The sequence below is a fragment of the Phyllostomus discolor genome, chromosome 3 (genome assembly GCF_004126475.2).
Source record: "Phyllostomus discolor isolate MPI-MPIP mPhyDis1 chromosome 3, mPhyDis1.pri.v3, whole genome shotgun sequence".
Classification (NCBI taxonomy): Eukaryota; Metazoa; Chordata; class Mammalia; order Chiroptera; family Phyllostomidae; genus Phyllostomus; species Phyllostomus discolor.
Genome location: NC_040905.2, coordinates 145226226 through 145245405, shown reverse-complemented (window position 1 = coordinate 145245405; position 19180 = coordinate 145226226). Strand labels below are relative to the sequence as shown.

At 39.4% G+C, this 19180-nt stretch overlaps 1 protein-coding gene across 9 annotated transcripts in view; it reads right to left on the bottom strand.

The window, feature by feature from the left end:
• ELAVL2 (ELAV like RNA binding protein 2) overlaps window positions 1-19180 on the bottom strand; it is a 127908-nt gene that overhangs the window by 18290 nt on the left and 90438 nt on the right. The window lies entirely within an intron of this gene.

Here is a 19180-nt window from a genome sequence, read left to right as displayed (position 1 = left end):
CAGTCAATACAAGCCCCCTTAGATGCTTTTTGTCCAATAACATAACTGCTCTCATTTCTTTGACTCATCAATGAAAGATCAGTGACTGGACATTAATGCCAAGAGATTAAGGTGATGTGGTCTGTAAACGAACAAAGCCATTCCTTCTTTATTAAACTAAGGGTATCTGAAAAACTCCCACTGGTGGAATCACCACTGAACAACTTCTAACGCTTGTCAATTACTGACCTAGGACTACAAACATTCTGAAAATTAGATACTGGCCACTTCATATTTTGTTGAAAAGCTCCATTCAGTCTCTCCAGTTGAAAGGAGTGGACAAGGTCACAGTTATGCCTATTTAAACTGAGAGTTAATTGCTGTTCATATCGAAAAATGGAGTCTTGATGGGGCTGCCTGAGAAAGACACTATCAGAAAATGAAAGTGAACTCTGACTCTGGTAGCAGTAACAAAGGTCTTGTGACCACATCAAGGCTTTGTAGACAGGTGACTACCCTGGATCCTCCACAAGAGTACAGAAGTAAAATACATGGAAGGTGGTGATCGCTAACCTCAAATCAGGCCACAGACTCCAAAATTCACCCAAAAGAAAGAGGTGTATTTGGGTCTTCTAAATGCAAAACCCTGGCAGGAAAAGGATTCAAACACACATCAAAGCATATACATATCACGGTCTAAGGCTAGGATTTTTTTATTTTATTGATTTTAAAAAGAGAGAGGAAGGGAGAGAGCAAGTCAGGGACAGGGAGGGAAAGAGGGACGAAAGAGGGACAAAGGGGGAGTGGGGAGAAGGAGAAAGAGAGAGAAACAGTGATCGACTGTTGCCACTTATTTATGCATTCACTGGTGTTGTATGTGCCCTGACCCACAACCCAGGCATATGGGGACAATGCTCTAACCTGAGCTGCCTGGCCAGGGCCCAAAATTAGGTTTTGCATAAAGACAGGCAGATTTTACAAAGAGTTGCAAATGAGTACACCTGATAGAACAGAGCATACGTAAATAAATCCATCAGAAATTAAAGATTAGCCTTCAAAGAGGTGTTAAAAGGAATAATCACACCTAAGAGGAAGGCTTAGAGAAGGTGTTATACATCAGGGTAGTTACCTTTAATACATATTTCAAGACACAGAATTTAGAACAAGTGTATCAATGGATACACATATGGAACCTCCAATGTTACTGAGACTGGATCTGCCAACTTGTTCAAGTCTACATAAAGACAGTGTTAATTCAAGCGAGTGGTTCAGAGATACCATGGAATACATTTGATCATGTTATGCTCTGCTTAAATTCCCTTAGGGAATGTAAGATTAATTTCAAATGCCTTAGTCCTTTAGGCTCAGGACACTGACTACATTTTCTGTATAAACACACACAACTTTCAATGTTTCGCAAAGCTTTCTGCTCCCCCACTTTGCCAGTTGCATCAAAAGACACCAAACAAAAACTGGGATGGAGGATTCAAGGACCTTAACTCTTTGTTCAGGCGGTTTCCTTTATACCAGAGCTACAACAAGCAGTCTGAAATCATGCAAGTTTCTAGAAAATGACAGTTATTGGGGGTATGATCAGACACAAGGAACTACCAAAAGAGATATTCAAGAGGGTAACAACCTTGGTTTTGCTAAGTATCTCCTTATACACACATAACAAAATCTGAAATAAATCAAAATGAATCATTCCATTATGACAGTTACTATATTCCTTCTACTAGTAATGCCTGAGAATTATTTACATGTTTGAGAAAATCTAATACTGGTAGGGGGAGGGGAGGGAAGCTGAAGAGAGAAATATCCAAGAATCCTGAGACTAGTGCTTTACACCGATTAAATTAAAACATACCTAGAATAGTACTCTCTTAGGTATTAAACATACCTGCTTTTTAAAAAATAAAATTGGGTACCATCTAACAAAGTGAAAAAGCAAGTGGCTGTTTTACATGACAGATACTACCCAGCTTCACATCATATTCAAGCTTTAGTGCAACATACAAAAGAACTGTCAAGGCAGCTGACTCTTACGTCCAAGTCAAAGATGAAGCTCAGAATACATAATGCGATAAGTGATCATAGGTGGCATTATTAAAAGCAATACTAAACCTACAGAATAGCCACAGGAAAACAAAAGTATTCTGGTTGAAAGCTCTGTACTAAGCAACTAATCATAAACTGGAGACTTGGCAAATTAGATTTCCTTTTTTAAACATCTTAAACTCAGCCTCAGAAAAACGACGCTGAGGAGAATTTATTAAATGCTACCAAAAACAGTTTCATCCGTGTATATCAATTAAATAGAGTCCAAATAGACTGTCTTGACAGACATCTTTATTTTTTACTGAAGCATGGTAGCTGGCAGACTATGTCTGCCCTTTTATTGTTGCGTCTGCATGGCTGTAGTACACATTTAGTTATAAAAGGGTTCTTATGCTTGGTAAAGGCAAACAGGGAGTATATGCTACAGATATTCTTGAAATGCAACTCAGAGAAGCCATAAATGCCTTTAAAATTCCTAAAGACCTCTGCAAGTAAAGAATTTAACAAAAAAATAAAATGCATGTCTGAAGGAGGAGGGGTGGTAGTTAAATCAACCCACTACTACAGTGGCGGTGGGCTGGTCATTCCAAGGTCTGAGCCGGAATCTGTCTATCAAAACGTTCCATATTCCATTTCTAAACCCCAAACCACCACTTAGCCCATTAAAATGTTAGAAGGCGATTACACTGAAGTGGCACACACAAAAAGATAGGCATTTCAGCTGCAACCAGCAGAGTCCACTCCCACCCTCTCCACCTTTGGAAGTGTCAGCAGTGGTTTAAGAAAGCGGACTTCCTTACTTTTAACACTGAAAATGAGACATGACCCTGTATTTATTTAGGCAAGTAATCTTTAAAAATTTTAAACAACATGAAATCATTATTACTGGTGAAGCTCTGGCTACAACAGAGTATATTATGAAGTAGTGGCCAGAAACAAATGCTTGTACGAGAGCCTCCAAAGCTGAGGAGTGAAAACATGGTGCATGGAGGCACACAGAGCTCAGTCTGGGTCTTGGCTCTGCCGTGTTCTGTCTATATAACTCGGGAATAATTTCCTTAGGCCCTTTGAAACCTGCATTTCTTTATCTGTAATTTGATGTTTGATAGTCCTCACCTCACAAGGACCTTGTAAGGATTATAGTAATAAAACTATTAAACAGAGCTGGAGAACCATACTAATACTTCAATCATAATATAATGATTTCATTATATAAAAGCATAACAACATAGATAATGACAGCCCCTAATATTTATTAAGTGCTTCCCCTGTGCCAGACACTATTCTGGGTATGTTACGTATACTAACTCAACTGATCTTCATGACAAGCATATGAATTGGGTACTATTACCAGCACCCTTAATTTACAGAAGAAAAAAAAATCAAACATTACTGTTGTCTCTTAGGTGAGGTAAGACAACACAGAGAAACAGAACCTGGCACAAGGAAGAGTCATCCTTTTAACAGAAAACAGTTCAAAGATGAATAAATAAGGCCTTTTCCAAATCCATGGCAGTTATTATCAAAATTGTTATATTAATTATTCCATTACAATACAATTTCTAATTACAGTATTACAAAGCATGACAGTATTTTGTATGACAATGGTGGATGAAAGCGCATGAAAGCCCGAGGCCTGGTGGAAGCAGGAGGAAAAGCTGACTTACTGTCATGTAGAAGGTCAACCCAGCGTCTCTAAGTGGGCTGATGCAAAAGGCCAGCTTAACTGCATTTCTCCACTCCAACTACCACATGTGAAACCCTCCCACTTCCTCACTCTCTCTCAGAAAGATCCACTAGAGCCTTAAGTGAGATGCAGGGTGAGGAACAGAGGACACTTTTCTGGGGAGATGGTAGTAGAAATAATAAAGGAGCTTCATGGAATAGTGCCTAATTTAAGATCTGGGACACATGTATGTTTCTGAGTGTGGAATGGGCTATAGTCACCATGCCCTCAGTGCCTAATGACAGTATGATTGCACGGCATAGTAGGTACTACTGTAAATTCTTCGTTTTAGACACTTTCATTAAATACACTATGAGGACATAAGAGAGACTGAAAGAAGAAGGGAAATCTCAGTCCTCAGCACTCAGTGCTCAGATGGGTTTGGGCTGCTTCTACTCTGCCAGAGCAGCAAACCACCTCAGTGCCTCCTGCCACGGTGAGAGAATTGCAGTTCACTTACAAATCTTTTAGATTACTAGGCTTTAAGCTCATACAGGGTATAACACTAACTCTTACATGTATGTCTTACACACATGCCCCCAGCAGGCCCTCCAATACCTGCCAAATGAAGACATTCCATGGTGTCCTGCAGGGCCATGCCTAAAGTACCTCTCAGATACGATGATTAAGAAGTGTCCAAACAACCTGGCTTTTCATGCTTCATTGGAAACAATACAAATTAAATTGGCTTACAGGGGGGTCGGTGGGGGAGGAGATGTACTCATCCAATTCTTTGAAAGACATTTTCCAGTTAAGGGTTCTTTCAGAATTCTGAAACTTGATCAGGTGCAATCTCCAACGAAAGTCACCCTGTCAAGATACCTGTCACAACTTTATCCCTGAAAATAAACTTAAAATGTAACTTATGTAGTATTTGAGCATCTGGCATATCTAAGGCACTGTAACAAATTAAAATGCTGAGTTAGGAAATTAAACTTAAAGAAGGACTGCACGCTAAGTTGACCAGCACTGTTGAAGAATAAAGCAACTAGTGCTGGGTGCTAATGTACAGAAAAGAAAAAGGTTGTTAACAAGCCGATTTCAGGGGCTTCCACATCCTAGGGCTTCCACATACTGTTTCATCTAAGGCTTGACAGTGAGTGAGTGAGGAAAATATGTGAAAGGAAGATGAGAGACAAAGACACAGGCAGATGGACATTATGCAAAACATGTTACATAAAGGGAGAACAATAGTTAAATCTTCATTTACTGTGGAAAATAAAGAAGGCTTTATGCATCCTTCCTTTGACTGTTATCTTCAATGAATAGTAATGCCTACCAAAAAGTGACAGAATTGCACTTTTAATTTTACTTACACAGTGAATTTTTCTATCTTTGAGCATCTAGAGCAGGTTTCTACTATTTCTTACAGAAATGCAAGAAACTTCCTCATCCAGAATTTGTGAATAAAAGCATAAGTATTCTGGGAGGTGCTCTGAAGACAAAAGTGCCTGTCCTCAGATAGCAGACCACAAACAGGAGAAATGGTAATGTGCAGTGAAAAATAAATGCTTTTATGGCCAAATAAAACTTGGTGAACAATGACAATGGTACAGGCATAATGACCCAAGGCAGGAGATAAGATTTAAATTTTGCATAGTCAAGGATAAAGAGCCCAGGTGAGCCAAGATAAAAATTTCTGTAGGACAGTGACAGCACTGGAACAGTGGGCAAGCTGGGGCAGATCCCTAAGCCCTTAAATGCCAGCTGAAACTTTCCTGAGCAGGGGAGCAACAGTCTGCAAAAATGTGTACGTCTCACAGCTGTACAAAATGGAGACAGTTTTCCCATCAGAAGCTAGGTGCGGGGAATAGTCAAAATCCGTGTGGCAATAAAAAGCTGATTTAAATACCATCTATAAGTTTCCTTTCGTTGTATAATTAGAAGAAAAACTGCTTTGCTACAATGTTCAATCAGATATCTAAGTCTTCTTTGACCTACTTATATATACAGTGAATGAATTGAATGCCCTGATCTCTGTGTGGACCCCAAGTACTCCACAGAAAAATTTCATCCTGATGCCATTTGTAAATACCTTAAGTGAGTCTCATAGGTTGCCACGGATCTTTGCAGAGCAAGAGATGTGTGTCCACAAACGAATCATTCTGTCCAAAATTCACTCCTATAGTTCTTCTTATAAATTAAGTCTTCACTTAAAAAGGATAAATGTAAAATTACCCTTTAGGTTTATCAAGTTTTCCCACCAATCATTTTTGTAGAAGGTTATTACTTGATAAAGTAAGTACACTTTATAGTTTTCAGATGGAAGTTTCTTACAAAAAGCACACATCACCTAAAGGCCTGTGTGTGCCTTTGGATGAGACAGTCCTTCATGTGTTAATACCTTTCTTCTCCCTCTGCCTGATTCACCGGTTCAGGAAAACCCTCACCTCTGGGAGCACTGGAAAGGCCTCCCGATGGCCAGTGACATGCCCACTTCCACTGCGTTCTTCACTCACCCAGCATACATCCAAATGATGGTCACATAGTAAGTGCTGTCTCCCCAACTACACAATGACATCGAGGACCTGACTACATCTTGTCATAGGTTAGCAATGCTCCAACATTTCACAAAGCTGCCTAATACAAACTAGATATTCAAAATTCTTGGTGAATTAAGTATTTATCACAGATCTTCCCTATCCCAGATGGCATAACCATGACTGCACAGACCTCAAAAGCAATCTGCAATTAAACATTTTTAAACATTAACTTTTATATCTTTGCCCTCGTAGGGGGGAGAAGAAGAGAAGAAAAAAAGTGTATGTATGATGGTCATTAATAACTACTAGAGCAGACGACCTCCCCTATAAACTTAAAAGACTGCCTACTACTGGTTTTGTTATGATTCCATATAATGTAATAAGGCCCTAATGGCATGGGAGTCTTGAAGATGATAATCAGTTTTACTAAACCTTTAAGATGTACATGAAAATATTATTCAAATTTCCAAAGGAAAATTTCTAATAGTCTTTCTCCTTTAAAGAGGATATTTTATTTCTGGAATCCCCCTTTAAACACCTATTATAAAACAGTCAGCAAACCATGTGTATACAGACATACCTCATGGTTTATTGTGCTTCACAGATGTGGTGTTTTATAATAACTGAAGGCAAGGCCCACCGCTAGCAAAAAGACTACTATGAATGTTTGTGCAACGGTGTGCAATCAAACCCACAGTATCTCTGAAACATGCCTGTATTACAAGTCAATGACCCCAGCCAAGACTTAGAATTTTGACACAACTGTCATGACACAACTGTCAGATATCTAGCATGTACATATCTGTGTATGTGTCCACACACAAAAGCACAAAAAAATGTAGGAAACTAACTCACTTTCTTTCAAGGGTAGCCTGTCTTTGGTAAACCTGACCAGCACAAACCACATACCATTAAAAAAAGAAATGCCCGGGCTGGTGTGGCTCAGTGGACTGAGTGCCAGCCTAAGGACCCAAAGGTCGCTGGTGCAATCCCCAGTCAGAGCTCATGCCTGGGTGGGTGGAGTCTCCAGTTGGGGACATGTGCAAGGCAGCTGATCAGTGTTTCTCTCCCACATCAATGTTTCTCTCCCTCTCTTTATCCCTTCTTTCCCCTCTAAAAATAAATAAATATTTTTAAAAGGCAGTAATGGGAAATATTTTGGATTTTCTATGGCATGTCTCATCTGTCAAAAAGGCCTAGATAAAAATTAGTATGTGAGATATATGTGTGTGTGTGTGTATCAATAATGATAAAGAGGACAAAAGATAATAAAAGTGTTATTATAGTCCTCCCTAGAGCCAAAGAAATTTTACCTATACATATTTTCTGGACCTGACATAAGTTATAAAACAATGAAAAATTTATTCAATAGATAATTTAAAAGGAATAACCCCTGAAATATTACTAAATGTTTTATAACCTCAAACCTGCCAAGATATTTTTCTCTCAACGTGATTAGACACTAGAGAATAATCACAGGGAAAGCTTTTTTAAACAAACTGATTTGCAGGACTAATAGTCTCATCAAAGATGATCCCTCATTCTCCAAATATCTATGAGACACCTGAGCTGTACAGTCCCCCAAACAGCCTTCACAGAAAGTAATTACTGTATTCCTAAAGCCTTCTGTATGACAGTTGTGAAAATTTTACAAAAAAAGAAGCGTTTAAGGAAAACACTGACAACCTTAACTGGACACAATGAAGAGACTGTGTCATTCATTTCCTGCCATTCACAGAACTCCTCTAGAAATTTAGAGAGAGGTAGTAAGGAGGGGATAACCACCTTTACCTTTGTTGAAAAACAAAGCGCTCCCGTGCTTCAGATGTGTGGAAGCACCTCACTTTATCTTCAGAATCCAGTTCCGAGGTATTTAATTACACTGTTGGGAACACCAAATGGTCTGGCACCATGCCCTTTCCCTGGGTCTTGCTGATTGATAGCATCAATAACATTCACTGGCTGTAATTAAACCGCCAAATAGTATCACCTTTGCCACTTGGTAAATCAATGTTCTTTAATACTCAGAACAAAGTACAAAGGTGAGAGGGTGTTTTTAGCCCTCACCTTCACAGTTCATTTGACTTTGTGCACCAGAGCAGTTGCAGACCATGCATATTTCACAATTCCCCCAAGACACTGGTTAACGAAGAAGAACTAAAGAAAATCCTTCAAGTTGGGGACAATTACTTACTAACCCATTTTTGCAAATCGGAGCAGAATGGAGACATTATAAGCCATTTGGCAATAATATATGTGGCTTTCACATAACTTTGGGATAAAATTCAGTTTACAAAACAAAAGGTTTATAAGTTAAGGCAGCATATAATATTTTTTCTTTAAATATTAATAATATGCTCTGTGGGGGAGTTGTTATGATAACAGAGCAAATTTCCATTTATTCCCCTGGCTAGAAAATTCACATATCCAGATACTGGGGAGGGCTGGAAGATAACTGTGGTTAAGAGCCTATAAATGAGTCAAAATTTAATTGCATGGCAAAAGCAACTTCCATAATCTAAGGATTCACAGCCTTCCTGGATCATATAATTCAACTCCCCATCTCCAGACTACAAAATACCCATTTTAAATAAATGGGCCCCAGAAGAACTACACTGCAAATTCCCCATTCTCAGAATCAAATATTAAATGATGTTTATGTACTTGTAATAGTGAAAGTATTTGACATTCAAATGCTCTGAAAATGAGCAAATTATCTGTGTAAGAGAGAATGAATACATATTTTAAGTAAATTCAGTATTATATTGAAAGTACATCTGTTAATCATAAACACTCCAGATAGTTGATGATAGAACCTAAGAACAAAAATCTTACTTACATATAGATTTGTTTTGAAACAGGAACCACAGACCTATCCAAGAGCAAATCATTAAAGTCCACTTATTTATAGTTCTTAGATCAGGCCACTACCTGTTAAGAACCACCTTTGCTAACTACTAAATTCCCTTGGTTTCACACTGCAGATAATCAGATACAGTAATCCTTATTTTTTTAAGATTTCATTTATTTATTTTTAGAGAGAAGGGAAGGGAGGGAGAATGCGAGGGAGAGAAACACCAATCAGTTGCCTCTTGTGTGCACGTCTACTGGGGACCAGGCCCACAACCCAGGCATGTGTCCTGACCGGGAATCAACTGGCAGGCGACCTTTCACTTTGTGGGCCAATGACCAACCAAATGAGCCACACCAGTCAAGGGGAGATTCAGTAATTCCTGATTGGGGTCCAGAAACCAGTATTTTATCAACCACCCCTCCCCAGTGATGCTGATGAACATTCACATTTTGGCAGTCCCTTAGGTGGAAGGAATTAAAGCAGGTAATCCTCAGATTCTGGCATGAATTTGGGTTCCCTGAGGCACTCACAAAAATTACACGTGTCAAGCTCTGTGCCTCACCTTCCACCAGTGTTGATCTGCTGGTTTCTTCTGAACAAGATAATTCCCGGTGTCTTGAAAGTATATGTGAATATAAATCACCAACAAATACAAAAATGTAAAAGTAAAACAAAGCTCACAAAATCAACCCAAATATGTTCTGGGTATCAGACTGGTTGGGTCTGACTCAACTGGATTAGGGAGTCCATCAGCTTGGCCAATCTCTGCAAAAGGCTGCTGTGCTTGATTGATTCTATGAGGTCAGAGCTTTCTAGGCACATGAAGAAGAGGGCTGTCTGGGCGAGGCAAGCAGGAACTGGTGAATTTCTAAACAGTCATTTAAAAAATTTTGTAGAAAGTAAAGCATTTCCCAAACTGTTTCCAGCCCCAGGCAGGTGCTCTGCTTTTCCTTGCCCTTCCTGCTGCTAACTTGAAGGTCACTTTTAAGATTCATTAGCAGCCCCAGAACCTATGCAGGAAGGATTAAACTTCTCATTCCTATGGGAGAAGGTGACCTTATACTAATGACCACAAAACAGATCACATTAGCATGATTTATTGATTTTTTTTTTTAAATCCACCTCTCTGGAACTCCAGGTCACTACTGTAATTTTTAAAATAGCCAACAAAATTAAACCAAAGAACTACATACTGTGACTACTCTCTTCAGAATAAATGTCACTTTTTAATTCCTCCCCAATTAGGTTTCTAAAATACAACTTAATATAGAAAAGGAAGACTGAGAAACCACTGAACATTCTTGATCTTCTCCCTCCAAAACTAACAGGTCAGCAAAAGTATTTCCACCTCCAGATGTCAAGCAAAATATTTCAGAATAACTGTATAGCTTGGTACCATCTCTGCCACTTTGTACATGAGAAAACTAGACCAAGAGAATAACAGCAGAACTCAAACCCAGGACTTGTGACTACAAATCCTGATGCAGTTTTCAAAGTTCTTCACAGATGGAGCTCTGGGGTGGGGGAGGGGGGGAACACGGAACAGTAGCAGATTTCCTGTATTGTTTACAAAATACAGAGCACCCCCCGCCCTTGCTTGCCCATACATAGTGTGTCAAGAAACTTCCCAAAGTAAAAACCCCATAGGTAATTCTGCTGCAGCACTTGAGGCTGAGAACTGATGCCAAAGGTGATGATAGGAAAATCTGGCAAGAGGTGAGAGTAAGAGAAAACCGACCACACATTCTTTTCTCAAGAGTCCACACAAATTTAGAGTGAGACACACTTGCTGTATTTTTTGAACTAACATCTATTGCCCAAAAGAACCTACAAGAAAAAAAATCTTAAAAAAATGAGTCGTCTCCTATAAAACAAGAGATTCAGAAAGTTACTGTAACTTTTACTCTTCAATTACCAGTAAAATACTGAAATCCATGTTAACTCACTATGTGCTTAAATATGACCTCCAGACACTTTTTCTTCTCACACTGGAGGTCTGGCAGTCTGGAGTGCTCAGCCTAGAAGACAGCATAGCTTTCCCACCTCTGGGTGCAGCCTCACACCCTCACCTAACGGAGATCTGACTCGGAAAGTCCCAGGACACTGAAAGCCCCCAAAGTCAGGTCCCGAAGAGAACAAACAATCCAGTTTGTTTACAGTGGTATCCACAACCTGGTTGTAAGCAAAACATCTGAATTTCGATAATGTGAAATGGAAACTAAAAACAATAAAAGCTACAGGCATCAGCCAACATTTTATTTCTGGTCTCAGTAGTAAGTACTGTTAGCTATATCATTTTTTTAAACAAGTCCCTTAACCTGAGCTTCATTTCACTGATCCAAGGGAGTATCTGCCTACCTACAAGAGATGATTGTTTTTGAATCCAGACAAGTAAAAGGATAAAAAGCCCTATGAAAACACTACAAAAAGCAGATATAGCAATGAATTAAGGGCTCATTCTTCAGAAGTTAGCACACCTATCTTAACCTCTCAAGCGAGCTTGGTAGGACAGACTGAAGCCACCAAACTGAACTAGTCCTGAGTCATAAATGAACAACAGTTAAGGGCAGCAGGAAAATGAGACAGACAACTGCTAACAGTATCTTGCAGAAATGCCTCTGCTGATGCACTTTTATAAAACAGGCAGGAAAGGTGGAGGTATGCTTGGGTAACAAAATGATCTATAAACTCCCTCCAAAAATAAAAAGATGGGTTTAGTCAATGGCTGAGACAATCTCTCACCACCACCCTCCATGGCTCACAAGCAGGGATGGATGGGCAGGAAACGAGGGAGGTCACAGTCCCCAGGAACCCTCCTCCGTACAGGCTTGGCCTGTGCCAACAACTGAGACAAATTGTCTACAGAAGAGCCATTCAGAGAATGCCCAGGTGCTGCCGTCTAGGAATTTTCAAATGTCTAATTTCCACTTTGATAGGAACAGGAGTAACACAACAGGCCAGAAGCTGAGGCAACCAAATTCTGGACCCTGTGAGGCCACCCACCCGCACTCTCAACCATATAAGATGAGTAACAATCTCCGAGGATTTTTGTGCTAAAAAAGAAATCAAAGCTGAAAATGGAGCAGCCTATTAAACACATTTCAAGTAAGGACTGTGTAAACTGGACTCAAAAACAGGTAAGAATTTGCTCTGACTGGTGTGGCTCAGTGGACCAGGCACTGTCCCACCAACCGAGAGTCCATTGGCTCAACTGCAGGTCGGGGCACATGCCTGGGTTGTGGGCCAGCTCCCTGGTTAGGGGTGTGCAAAAGACAACTGATCTATGTTTCTTTTGCACATCAATGTTTCTCTCCCTCTCTTTCTTCCTCCCTTCCCCCCTCTCTAAAAAGAAGAAAAAAGAAAATAATAGATAAAAGCATTGAAGGGTTTCTGATAATCAGATGTAGAAATATACTGGTTAAACCTTGACACCTGGCTTTAGAAAGCTCCAGACCATGGGTTAAAAATGAGGTTAGAAAAACATGCACTCAGTTTGTATTTTTAAAAAGGTAAAGAAATAGCTTACTCAAAGTTTCCATTTTTGCCTCCACTCCTGATATGTACTTTTTATAGATTTTTGTCCCTCCATACACAGAGCTCTGACCAGCTAAATAACAACTTAGGCTGGCATCTCAAAAGTTGTCAGTTAATTTGAGACTTATCCTTCAGACTATTATTTCCAAATCTGGTCAAGGTAAAAGGGTAAGAAATGACCTATATGCTAGGTTTGAAATAAAGGGTACTTTACAGGAGATGCTTTATAAATGTGTTAAGCCCACACTTCTTCAAAAAGTATCTACACTTTGTACCTTCACGAAAATAACATCAATTTTATAAGCCAAGGGAAAAGTAGGATGGCCTGAGATGCTCAAAGAGATGGGGAGCTCAAATACAAAGCAGGCCTTTCTCTCCTCCCCAATAAATGCTGAAGTCCAATCCTTTGTCACTGCTCTGCTCGGAACTCTGGTGGTTTTCTCACTGACAGTATACAACCACGGCTCCTTGCTGTGGCACTCCTAACTTTTATCATCCCCAATTGCTCTTGGGCTCGTTGCCACATTACTCCCCAATCCTTGCTCTCTGTTCTAGCTAACTCTATGTGGTTTCCTTAACAGTGGCTTTAAAACTTCTTTAGAAAAGCATGAATTCTTGGCATCACTGCCACTATAATATCCACTTATCTCGAACCCCCCAGAATGGTGCTGTAGATCTTTTAGCTGATCATCTGTCATGTGACAAGCTCGGAAACTGGCTTGACCTGCCTTCCACTTCCATGCCCTCTCCTTCTCAGCATCCATAGAATAGTTACCAATGGTTAGAATTAAATTTTATAAAACAAAAATTTACACTGAAAAATAAAAACCAATGATCCTGTACAAAAAAGAAGGCTGAGCTACAACGGGGTTTCCCAGCACACATTTTACAGTGGCTGCTACATTTCAGCAGTGGTAGAAGGAAACAGTTCAAATGATTATATCCTCAAGATAGGGTGCTGCATTTCATCACTAAGTCATTCTATAGGATAAGAAACAGTCTATTATCTCAGTGATAAATAAATTCATTCATTTTACAGATATAAATGGAAACTATAAAAGGAGATGTGGGTCCTGTCCAACATCACAGAGCCAGTTAAATCACATTAGCACTGTCAGGGAGGGTGAGATTTCAGAAATTTAGCTCTAGCCCTGGCTGGCGTAGCTCAGTGGATTGAGCGTGGGCTGGGAACCAAAGTGTCCCAGGTTCGATTCCTACCCAGGGTACATTCCTGGGTTGTAGGCCATAACCCCCAGCAACCGCACATTGATGTTTCTCTCTCTCTCTCTGCCCCCCCTAAAAATAAATAAATAAAATCTTAAAAAAAAAAAAGAAATTTAGCTCTACATTCCTCCTATATTAAAGAGAAAGTCCATGCTAAACAGAAAAAAAAGTCTGAGAACATGACATTTACTGAGAAATGGATTAGGCTAGTTAGAAAAAGGTCTAAATTTAACAAAAACTTAGTAGCTTAGAATAAAGGTTTATTAGCTTTACTTCATTTCTAATGAACTGAACACTTAACAGATTATTACTATTTGTAATTGATATTGCACATTTCTTATAACAGAATTTCTCCTTCTGCACTTAAATAGTTTATTTTTATTCGAGAAATTTCCCATTAATGTATATCAATTTTTAATTACATGTATTGGGGTAACATTGGTTAATAACATGATTTTCTGGTGTACAAGGTTATATAATGTGGTCTGTGTGTCCTCTATGGCGTGCTCACCTCCTGAAGTGCAGTTTCAATCTGTTACCATGTATTTGACCCTCTTTTCACACTCCACCCTACCACCACCCTTCTTCCCGCTCTGGTAACCACCAGTCTGTTATTTGTATCTGAGTTTGTTTTGGTTTGTTTTATTAGTTTGTTTGTTACTTTTTGTTCTATATTCCACACATGAGTAAAGCCATGCAAGGTTTTGTCCTTTCCATCTGACTTATTTCATTAGTCGTAATACTCTCAAGAGTATCAATTAATTTTTAAGCAAAGGTAAAATTTAGCCTGGTCTGCATCTGAATGATTTTAAAAAAGGTAGGTTTAATTAAAACCAAATTTAGGTGTCTTTTCTATGCTAGAAGTACTTTCAGACAGGATTTTTTATTTTGAGGGGTAGGGAAGAGATGGATTCTGTGAGGTAGTACCTATCAATAATGATGAGAAGTTCTATTCCTTGAGATAATAGCTCCTACTTTCCAGGCAAAATAAGCCCTTTTTCAGGAATGTTAAGCTTTCTAGGCCTGTGGTAGAGGACGGAAGAGTTGGGAGAGATGCCTGAGAGTGAAGGTGACAGTCACCTATTCACAGTACTGATGTAGAAAAAAAAAGTCTGCAAGTATTTTTGGAAATGAATGATTTTATCTCCTAATCGTGAATTTAAGCCCGATACCATTAACCTAGGCAAAAGGTCAAAAGTATTGGCTTTAAGCCATAAATGTTTCATGAGTATTTAGATTTTATCAGTACTGTACTTTAATACCCTCTAAAACCAAAATGAGAAGAGAAATAACATGAAGACCAAAAACACAGCAGTCACCGCCACTGGTACCCCAAACAGCCACGAAATGAAAGGTTCCTACAAGAAAATAGAGGGCTCTGAGGAGAACCCTGACCCCTCGCCCCACCTGCACCCCAGCATATAATTTTTGAAACTGCCATGAGATTCTCCCTCATTGATGTCCGAACTATACATGTGCCACCTTTTCACTACCCTCCCTAGTATCAGAAAAACACTGTAATATTCACCTTCAGGCACCACCTCAGTATCAGGGACAACATGGGCAGGGTTTACCTGTCTTCAGCCTCCCATACATTCAGAGATAGTGTGACATCACCAGCAAGGTAAGCTGCTGGGACATCACCCCAATCAGAGAACAAAGCAATCTTTAGTGGAAGACAATAACTACCTTGAGACTTTATTTTGTTAAACAGTTCACCACATTAGGTGAACATATTAAGTTTTTCTAATTTCTAAGCCACACTTATAAAAAAGTGAAGACTGCATTAACTACTTTTTTTCACTCTGAATGCTAAACTATCATTCAGCATGCTGAAGAGAAAGCATGGTGGATATTCTTGATAAAAAAATTATGTACAAAAGAATTATAATGGTAAAAGCTAAAGACTGACTGAATTTTGCACACAAAAGTATTGACTTTTTAGAAAATCTACGTACTATTCAAAAAAGGGTACATTTTGGTGGTTCCTAGATGCTGGGTCTTAGACTTGCTGTCACAAGTTGCATGGGAAGCATTTTAAAAGATCCTATGTCTCAACTCTGAACACTGATCTAATAGGTCTAAAGTGGGTCCCAGAACCTGTATTACTCAACTCACACTCCTTGTGATTCTGATGCAACTGAGTTTGGAAGAGCCTGAGGGACTTTGCCTCACTCGTTGCAGAAATACTGAATATGTGTCATTTATTCAACACAAGATCCATCCGCCAAAAACCTACTGGGCTGATGCTATTAGGAAGCCCCAAGAGAAAGTGCTAAATAAACCACCTTTCATAGCATTTGATTCACTGTTTCAATATTCGAATAACTAGGAATTTTACCAAACACATAGTAAATGCTAGGTGGCTTGGAAAACAACAGAAACAGAAACTCAAGGAGCACACAAACACTTATAAACCTGTACGTAACGTGTATGGTTAATCTACTGCAGCTTTCTATAGGAAGGCATGGTCCCATGTCCAGTGTTTTGGTGTGGGTATCAGATAACAAGGATTTGAGTCCCAGCCCTATCTTTAACTGCCTGATCTTATAGCTCAACTATATGACCAGTCTTGACCTTTTCATCGTGGGCAGAGAGTAATGCTTAAACCTAAATTATACATAGGTATCTTGAATCCCTAAGTTTGTGTGGTTCTCATGGGTAAAGAGAACATATTTCAGAGAAGGAGAAACACCACCCAGGTTGGAAGAGCACAGCAAGGCAGCAGCTGAAAGACTTCGGATGGGCTCCCAAAGACGGGATGACCACTACTAAACTACAATGAGTAGGAAAGGGGATGGCAGGAAGTGGGAGCTACGAAAGCATATGTGCAGAGGCCAGGAGTAAGACTGGCTTGCCAGTGAAGAACCAGTCTGACTACCATGGAGAACAGCATGCAATAAAAATGGTACACTCCAAAGTTAAGCCAAATGATATGGTAAAACAAACAGGGAAATACAAGAGAATTTTGAGTGAGAAGTACTATGAGAATGGTGTTTTTGTAAGATTATCCTGATACCTTTCTCCAGGGCAGACTGAAGGAAGGAAAAAAAAGAGTGAGCTATAGAATAGTGCTGCAGGGAACAAAAAGGACCTTAAAGGCAGCTTCCAAAAGGTAACTTTGAACACTAGAAGAGAACTGGCTCAAGATGCTGGATAAGAACACAAAACACATCTAATTGAAAATAACGAAAAATACAAGAAAGAACAAACAGACAAAAAATGATACTACATAGTTTTGGAAAATGGCCTGCTTTGCCTCTCAGAGAAATCTGGGCCATATTGAGGATACCAGCTGTTATCTGATATTTTTGAAGGAACTGAATGGGGGTGGGGAAAGAAGTAGCCTGCTGCTTATCCACCACCCAACCCCCATTTCATACAATCAGGAGAGAAGCAGCAGATGTCACAGTGTAAAAGCCACAAGGCATTACTTTCCTTTCTCCCAAGTAGCCAGGCCCTGAAGAAAAGACAAGCAATGGATGGCCAGAAAGCTGCTCTCATCAAGTCGTCTTCCGGTAGGCAACAGAAATTCTATGGCGACCTGTCTCCTGTGCATCTCTGCTTTGTTGTGGACTTTATGGCAAAACAACTGACTTACAGCAAAATAGTTGGCTCACTAGAATAAAATAAGGGTGGTTATTTCTGTAGTGGAGAAAAGGGTATAACTTGAAATGAGCCATTCCTACCATCTATTCCAGTTTTTTAACCACAACCCAGATCCTCAAAATCATAATAAATTAGCAACAATCCTGGAAAACAAAGCAAGTCAGGAGGCCCAAGAAAATGTACAACAGGACAGAGAGCACACAAAACCACCCAAAGGTAACCGAATGGTATCTTTTTTTTTAAAGAACACTTGAATACTAGTTAATAACACTTACAAAAGGTTAATCTCTGTGACACAAACAAAAAGTACACAGAAAAGTATGAACAATTAGAAAAAAGCAGTCCAGATTGGAAAACCAACCTCAAAGCAAACCTAAGTCTCTGTAAGCTTGGACTGTATTAGAAAGCTAATTTTTCCCCTCACATTTTGATAACATAGTAACCAGTTCATTTTCTGACTCAAGGGTGAAACTTTTCATACATAGGACATTTTCTTCATCAAGAAACATATAGAATTCTTGAACATCTTACACCCAAGTATATCTGGGAGCCATCATGTGTATTTTCTTTAGGTGAGTCAGAGCGGGGAGGCACTTTTCCTGTGGGCCAATAAATATAAAGAATGAGATGTCAAAAATACCCAGGGCTAACAAAATACCTTAACTGACAATTCTAAGAGAAGCAACTTTTAAGCATAAAGATGACACTGCATTTCCAGATGCCTGAAAAAAAAAAAAACAAGCAGAAATCCTCTAGACAAGTCTCTAAACAAGACAAATGCCACAGTCAGCCTTGACTAACTTCCCCTTACCACTTCAGGCTATAATCTGAGCAGACTTCTTAAATCAAGGGTGGAAAATAGGTTCCAACTTGAGCCAATTGATTGAAGTTGTCTGGAACACTATTCTGAAAAATATTTGGGAGCCACATCTAAACCCAGGGAGAAAGACTGCCATGATTGATTGGCAATGTCTGCACTGGGCAGGAGAGGAAAATTGATGGTACGTGTACTGAGAGTTTGCCAGAGGCAACATCCCTTTTATTTTCTAAAGGAAAGGAAATCTACACCTGAAACTGGATTAACTTCTTATCCAGAGAGAATCTACATAAGAACTTCAAAAATGCATGGCAGCAGAAAAATATCCACAAAATTATAACCTCTGTGGCACATAAGCTCTTCTAGTCCATCTCCTCAAAGCAAGCTGAATCTGCTAGATTCAAGTCAAAATACAGCCGAGGGAACATATCTAGCTGCCACCTGTTTTTTTAACAACCCGTGAACTAAGAAAGGATTTATTATATTTTTAAATGATTGGGATAAAATAAAAAAGACTATTTTGTGACACACAAACATTACATGAAATTCAAGTTTTAGTGTCCATAAAGAAAGCTGTACAGGATCAGAGCCCCATCTGTTAGTTCATGTAGTGGCTACGGCTGCTTTCAAGCTACAAGAGGAGAGCTAAGAAGTTGTGACAGATACTGTGTGGCCCAAAAAGTTAACATATTTACTGCCTTGACCCTTAGAGAACAGGTGTGCCAACGCCTGTGCTAGAAGGATTGGCCTAGGGTTTCCTGAAGTTATATGGCAAGTAACTTGCAATAAAGGAAGGAGATTTAATTCAGTAGGCTTCATAAAGTACTTACCTAAAAAAGTTGCTGCTGTCCATTCGTTAACATACGACTGATTACACAGAGTACTCCTAAGAGAAG